Source organism: Heloderma suspectum, chromosome 17, assembly GCF_057233095.1.
Source record: "Heloderma suspectum isolate Gila_16-S chromosome 17, 16-S_ref, whole genome shotgun sequence".
In the NCBI taxonomy this organism is placed as follows: domain Eukaryota; kingdom Metazoa; phylum Chordata; class Lepidosauria; order Squamata; family Helodermatidae; genus Heloderma; species Heloderma suspectum.
The window spans coordinates 4,612,695-4,620,279 of NC_139474.1; positions in this window are offsets into that span (position 1 = coordinate 4,612,695).

The window sequence follows — 7,585 nt, forward strand, 5'->3', positions numbered from 1 at the left end:
GTTGGGCGAGAGATTTTGTGGCGCCCTCGTAATAGGGATAATACGGCAAGGAGCCGCGGAACAGACCGCCGCGTGATCGTTCGGAGAAGCGCTCTGGGGACCGGGCGGAGAAGCCGAGGCGCGGCTTGGGGCAATGCTGAAATGCTCCCCGGCTCGGGCTCCGTTTCTGTGGGCAGTCAGCGCCTGAGCTGGTTGTTAGAGGGAGTGATGGATACAACATACGTCAAACTGGCAGTTGGAATGGATGCGATGCTGGTCAACTCTAAAACTGAAGTTGTGATTACATTGCAGGTGTCAGTCCCTAGGAAGCACATATACTTATGCGCACAGGTCTTCAGGCGAGCTGAAGTTAATGTGCTAACAGAATTTGGTGCCTTGGGCTAAAATCCAGCGTAAGGCCTACTTGGAGTAGACCCATTAAAATGAATAGGACTTGAGTTAGCCATCATTCATTTAATGGGTCAACTCCAAGTAGGATTTATGTTGGATTTTACCCTTGGTATCCACTCCACCCTGGCCAAATCTAAGTTACATAAGAGACGTGTGTGCTATTGGCCTGGTATGCATGCAAAGATAAGCCCAATTGGATTGTTGTGAACGGGGCAGCAGGCTAGTCCTCATGGTTCAACCCGCTCCTGCTTGGCTCCATCCCGGTTCCTGAAGGCTGCAGGCTAACTTAGGGGGCGCAGAGCTGGTCACATGGCCCACAGCTCTCTCTTCCAACACCTTGCTGCCGCCTCCCAGCGTCTGCCGCCTGAGATGACCGCTTTACTCTGCCTCATGGTAGGGCCGGCCCTGCCTGCGCATGAACACTAAAGGTGCCCTCCATTGCAAAGCTGGCCATGTAACACACACTGCGGCTATGGAGGGCTGTTTTCGGCTGTTGACCAATTCTGGCGCATTTTTAACCTGAAGAACAAAGGTAGAATCGTAGAATCATAGAATAGTAGGGCAGGAAGGGGCCTACAAGGCCATCGGGTCCAGCCCCCTGCTCAATGCAGGAGTCCAAGTCAGAGCATCCCTGACGGGTGGCTGTCCAGCCTCGTCTTGAAGGCCTCCAGTGTGGGAGAGCCCACCGCCTCCCCAGGTCATGGGTTCCATTGTCATATTGCTCTAACAGGAAGTTTCTCCTGATGTTCAGCCGGAATCTGGCTTCATGTAAGTTGAGCCCATGATTCCATGTCCTGCACTCTGGGATGATGGAGAAGAGATCCTGGCCTGAAGAGCGCTATCCTGTCTCCCCTCAGTCTTCTCTTTTCTAGGTAAACATGCCCAGTTCTTTCAGTCTCTCCTCACAGGGCTTTGTTTCCAGTCCCCTGATCACCTTCGTTGCCCTCCTCTTGAACCCTCTCCAGCTTGTCTGCATCCTTCTTAAAGTGTGGTGCCCAGAACTGGACACAGGACTCCAGATGAAGCCTAACCATGTTGTTCAGTCAAGTCATGTCCAACTCTTCGTGACCCCATGGACCGTAGCATGCCAGGCCTTCCTGTCCTGCGCTGTCTCCCGGAGCGTGCTCAAGTTCATATTCATCGCATCGGTGATGCTATCTAGCCATCTCATCCTCTGCCGTCCCCTTCTCCTTTTGCCTTCAGTCTTTCCCAGCATCAGGGTCTTTTGCAGGGAGTTTTCTCTTCGCATTAGGTGGCCAAAATATTTGAGCTTCAGCTTCAGTATCTGTCCTTCCAATGAGCAGTCAGGGTTGATTTCCTTTAGGATGGATTGATTTGACCTCCTTGCAGTCCAGGGGACTCGTAAGAGTCTTCTCCAGTACCACAGTTCGAAAGCATCAATTCTTCGGCGCTCAGCCTTCCTTATAGTCCAGCTCTCACAGCCATACATTACTACTGGGAAAACCATAGCTTTGATTAGACGGACCTTTGTCGGCAAGGTGATGTCTCTGCTTCTTACTACGCTGTCTAGGTTTGCCATAGCTTTCCTCCCAAGGAGCAAGCGTCTTTTAATTTCATGGCTACAGTCACCGTCTGCGGTGATCTTGGAGCCCAAGAAAGTAAAATCTGTCACTGCTTCCATTTCTTCCCCTTCTATATGCCAGGAAGTGATGGGGCCAGATGCCATGATCTGAGTTTGTTTAATGTTGAGTTTCAAAACAGCTTTTGCACTCTCCTCTTTCACCCTCAACAAGAGGCTCTTTAGATCCTCTTCGCTTTCTGCCATTAGGGTGGTATCGTCTGCATATCTGAGGTTGTTGATAATTCTCCCAGCAATCTTAATTCCGACCTCTGATTCATCCAACCCGGCATTTCTCATGATGTACTCTGCATATAAGTTAAATAAGCAGGGCGACAATATACAGCCTTGTCCTACTCCTTTCCCAATTTTGAACCAATCGGTTGTTCCATGTCTGGTTCTTACTGTTGCTTCTTGATCCTCATACAAGTTTCTCAGGAGACAGGTAAGGTGGTCTGGTATTCCCATCTCTATAAGAATTTGCCAGAGTTTGTTGTGATCCACACAATCAAAGGCTTTAGCGTAGTCAATAAAGCAGAAATAGACGTTTTTCTGGAATTCTCTTGCTTTCTCCGTGATCCAGTGAATGTTGGCGATTTGATCTCTAGTTCCTCTGCCTCTTCGAAACCCAGCTTGTACTTCTGGTAGTTCTCGGTTCGCATACTGCTGAAGCCTAGCTTGTAGGATTTTGAGCATAGCCTTGCTGGCATGTGAAATGAGCGCAATTGTTCAGTAGTTTGAACACTCTTTGGCGTTGCCCTTTTTTGGAATTGGAATGTAAACTGACCTTTTCTAGTCTTGTGGCCGCTGTTGAGTGTTCCAAATTTGTTGGCATATTGAGTGCAGCATTTTAACAGCATCATCTTTTAGGATTTTAAATAGCTCAGCTGGAATACTGTCATCTCCGCTAGCTTTGTTGTTAGTAATGCTTCCTAAGGCCCACTTGACTTCACTCTCGAGGATGTCCAGCTCAAGTTCAGTGACCGCACTATCAGGGCTATCAGGGACATTAAGATCTTTCCTGTATAGTTTTTCTGTGTATTCTTTCCACCTCTTCTTAATCTCATCTGCTTCTGTTAGGTCCCTGCCTTCTTTGAAGCAGCTCATGATCTGAGCCACAGTCAGCTCCAGGTCTTGTTTTTACTGACTGTATAGAGCTTCTCCATCTTTGGCTGCAAAGTACATAATCAGTCTGGTTCGATATTGACCATCTGGTGATGACTTGAATTACTGTGATGTTGAATGGTTTGCCTTGGATTCGTACTGAGATCATTCTATCGTTTTTGAGATTGTACCCCAGTGTGCTAAGGGATTCTTGCCCACAGTAGTAGATATGATGGTCACCTGAATTAAATTCACCCATGCCTGTCCATTTTAGTTCACTGATTCCCATGATGTCGATGTTCAATCTTGCCATCTCATGTTTGACCACCTCCAGCTTACCTTGATTCATTGATTTTACATTCCAGGTTCCTAAACAATATTGTTCTTTACAGCATCGGATTTTCTTTTCACCACCAGACACATCCACAGCTGAGTGTCCTTTCGGCTTTGGCCCAGCCGCTTCACTCTTTCTGGCGCTACTTAGAAATTCCCTCTGCTCTTCCCCAGTAGTATATTGGACACCTTCCGACCTGAGGGGCTCATCTTCCTGAGGGTTATTGTTCCTGTTCCAATTCCTGTTATTGTTCCTGTTCCAATTATTGTTCCAATAACTTCCTGTGGGTTATTGTTGTTTAAAACCCTTAAGAACTTGGAACCAGGATACCAGAGAGAGCGCTTTCTCCCTTACTAGCCTGCCCAGTCACTGAGACCATCAGATGAGGCGCTCCTGGTGGTTCTGCATCGATCTGCGGTCTGTTTGGAGTCTACTCAGAGTAGAGCCTTTAGTGTATTGGCCCCTTTTCTATGGAACTCCCTGCCTGTTGATGTCAAGCAGGCACCAACGTTGTTTAATTTTCAGTGCCTGAAGACATTTTTATTTAAGGAAGCCTTCCCTGGCTAACCAGCCAGAGTTTTAGTGGCACAATCTGATTTTAAAGCGTTTAATGCTGCATTTTTTATTATTACTGTTATTATTACTGTTATTGTTGTTATTATTTTCCCTTTTTATTGTTCACCACTCAGATATTTTATTGGATGTGGAGCGGCATATCAGTCTAAAAATAATAAATTAATACGTAAGCAGCCGCAGCCTGCCCTGTTGGCTGCAGTTGCACCTCCTGACGTTTTCTCCTGCTGCTCTTCTGCAGGTTGAACCCTCTTCGGTCTGTCACCGCTCCCTTAACTTCTCCGGCCCGGGCCCTGAGTGCCTCAGCAAAACACCTCACAGCACTGCAGAGTGTCCTAACCACAGCTAACCTGTGGCTAACGGCTTATCTCAGAAGGAGAAAAGGGGAAGAAGGTGCTCCAGCAGTGTGCGTTCGATTAAAGACTAAGGCAGTCCAACCTGCGCGTTGACGTTGACCAGGTCTTCCGCTCTCCAAAGCGCCGAGACTCTCTGATGCGATGTCCAGCGCGGAATTTGTTGCTGGCTGGCTTGTGGGTAAGATCAGACCTCCTGGCCCCTTGGAACTCTCTTCCCCGTCCCCCCACAAAAGGAAACAGGTGTCAGGAGCGCCTTGGCAGCCTCTTCCAGTAGACTCCAATAGCCAACTCAAGACACAGATGAAAGGATTCTTTTCAAAGCCTTAATCCTTTTACAACTTAATGACTCTTTCAGATGCTATCACCAGCGACTAAGCAAGGAACAGCAGAGTAGCCTAAGCTCCAGGTTAGGCAGTTGGTCCCCGTTTGAAGGAGAGTCACTTGAAGATCCTGAACTTATGGGCTAGGGAGAGATCCTCCCTCTTTCCCTTGGGTCCACGGGAGGCGGCCGTTGCTTGCGTGCCAAACGGGCACTGCGCCTCCTTTCCGCGCCCCCCATCGCTCGTCGCTCCCTGCGTCGAGCGTCTAGCAAGCCCCCCTCCCACACTCTCTCACTGCCAGGGTCACTATCTATCTCAGGAATGCCGGCAGGAGGAATCTCTGCCAGCTGCTGTGCCTGTGAGGGATGAGCTGGCTCCTCTCCCATGGATTGCTGATCCTCCTCAGAATCCGAACTGCTCTGGGGTTCTATCGGCTCAGTTTCCACCCTGACAACAAGGGAGGGTGTGGGGGCTGGATTGACCTATATACTAATCAGTGGTGCAGTGCAGGAGTGGGCAGAAAGTAGATCTCCAGTTGTTTTGGACTTCAACTCCCAGCATATCTGATTATTAGCCATGCTGGCAGAGGCTCCTGGGAGTTGAAGTCCCAAACGCCAGGAAACTAGGGGATTTGCTACTTGAAGCTCTAGTGATGGCCGCCAATTTGGATGGCTTTCAAAGCGGGTTAGATAAACAGCTTGAGGAGAAGGCTGTCAATGGCTACTAGTCCTGATGGCTCTGTGCTACCTCCAGTAACAGAGGCAGTCTGCCTACGTACACCAGTTGCTGGGGAACCTGGGCGGGAGGGTGCTGTTGCACTCGTGTCCTGCTGGTCGGCCGCTGTGTGAACAGAATGCTGGACTAGACAGACCCTTGGTCTGATGCAGCAGGGCTCTTTGGATGTTCTTATCATGCATGGAGCCAGGACCTGCAGGGACTTCTTGATAAGCAGGGACGCTGGCGTCATCTGCCACCCCTCCCAGAATTCCCTTTTCCCTCTGAGCTTAGCTGCAATCTTCACAGTAGCCGAGGGAAAATTTTCCCAGCAACCATTGTTCTCTGTTCTCATGCGAAGTATTTTGGGGTGGTTCGGTCTCATTCCCCTTCTCTTTTCACGCAGGGGCTGCAGGACTGGCTCTGGGGCACACAGTCGACACAGTGAAGGTGATTTTCAGGACTGGAAAAGCTCAGAGGAGCAGAGAACTTCCCTCCAGCCCTGGGGGGCAGTGGGTGGGTGGGTGGGGGAAGTGGATGAATTGCAGATGGGTGGTGGGAAGGGGGCATGGCAGTGGAAGCACAGAATGTGCGCATACCCCAAACATTAGGCTGCCTTGAGTCGCTGCGTTCCTGCTGCACTTTCCCCAAAGCACGCACCGGATGGGACAGTGTGCTGGATGCAGTGACCTGGTTTTCGAGCCTCCAGTGGGCTCTGTAGCGGCCAGCAAGATTGGCTGCCTGACCGCAGAGTTTGTGGGGCAGAAGAGACCAGTGTGTGCGCTGTCAGGAAGGACCATAGTTGAATGGCGGAGCGCATGCTTCCACACAGGAAGTGCCAAAGTTAATTCCTGGATTCTCAACTTTAAAAAACCCAACAGATGAGGTAGCAGCAGTGATGTCGTGGAGGCAGGTCTCACAGGGCTGCAGCCCCGACACTTTTTTTATTAGCGGGGACGCCAACGTCATCTGCCACCCCACTCAGACTTCCCAGTCCCCTCTGAGCTTAGCTGCAATCCTCATCATAGCTGGGGGCATGTGGATTTTCCCAAGAATAATATACTGCTCCCTGCTGTAATGCAAAGTCTGTTGGCTTGGCCCTGAATGGGCAAGTAAGACTGATTCACTTAACCAAAGACCTGTTCCTGGTAGAGATGAAAACTGCTAAATCTGGTTTATTAATAGGGATCAACAGAGCAGCCTGCGTTTTTGGCCTCTTCTTGGGGGTGTGGCTCTGGGGACTGTCATGATGAGCGCTGGCACTTCCAAACGTTCCACCACACCACTGAGTTTAATATCTACAACCAGTGGGGGATGGTGGCTCTGATGTCCGTGGGGCGATGAATCCACTCCAGTTTTCAGTCAGAACCAGTCTGAATTCTAAAGGAGCTCTCCAAGGTGCTTTGCAGAGGTTCCACTCTGGGTTTCAGTCAGAACCAGTCCAAACTCTAAAGGAGCTCTCCAAGGTTCTTTACAGAGAATCCACTCCAGATTTCAGTCAGAACCGGTTGCACCTCGGAGAGCTCCTTTAGAGTTCTGACTGGTTCTGACTGAAACCTGGAGCGGATTCAGCATGGTGTAGTGGCTAGAATGTTGGACTGGGAGTTGGGAGATCTGGGTTCTAGCCCCCACTTGGCCATGGAAGCTTACTGGGTGACTTCAGGCCAGTCACAGACTCTCAGCCCAACCTACCTCACAGGGTTGTTGTGAGGATAAAATGGAGAGGAGGAGAATGTAAGCTGCCTGGGGTTCCCTGCAAGAGGAAAAAAGGCGGGATATAAATGCAATAAATAAATAAATAAATACCAGCCTCCACTGTCTATAACCGTACACATCGCAGACAGCGTCTTTCAAAACAGAATTACAGAAATACAAATACAGAATTTTAGGGGGGTTCCGGTGACATTGTTTTCCACTTGTAAGTCTCCTATGTTTCCCCATCGCTATTCCCATCTTTGTTCTTTGCACAACAAATCCATTAAGGAGGAAAAGACGGCGGCACAGTGTCTTTGGGTTGGTAGGAGCCCTCCATCCACAAGCGCCCTGAGTTAGATGGACAAAAATCCTGATCTTAAATAAGGCAGCTTCCCATGTTACTATAAGCCCAGGGTGTTCTGGAATAACAGAGCAAACTTTACAATGAGGGGCAGCTTTTGTGGATCACTGGGGCTGTCAGTTGAACACTGAGTGAGCTTTCATCCAGTTTCAGGTATGA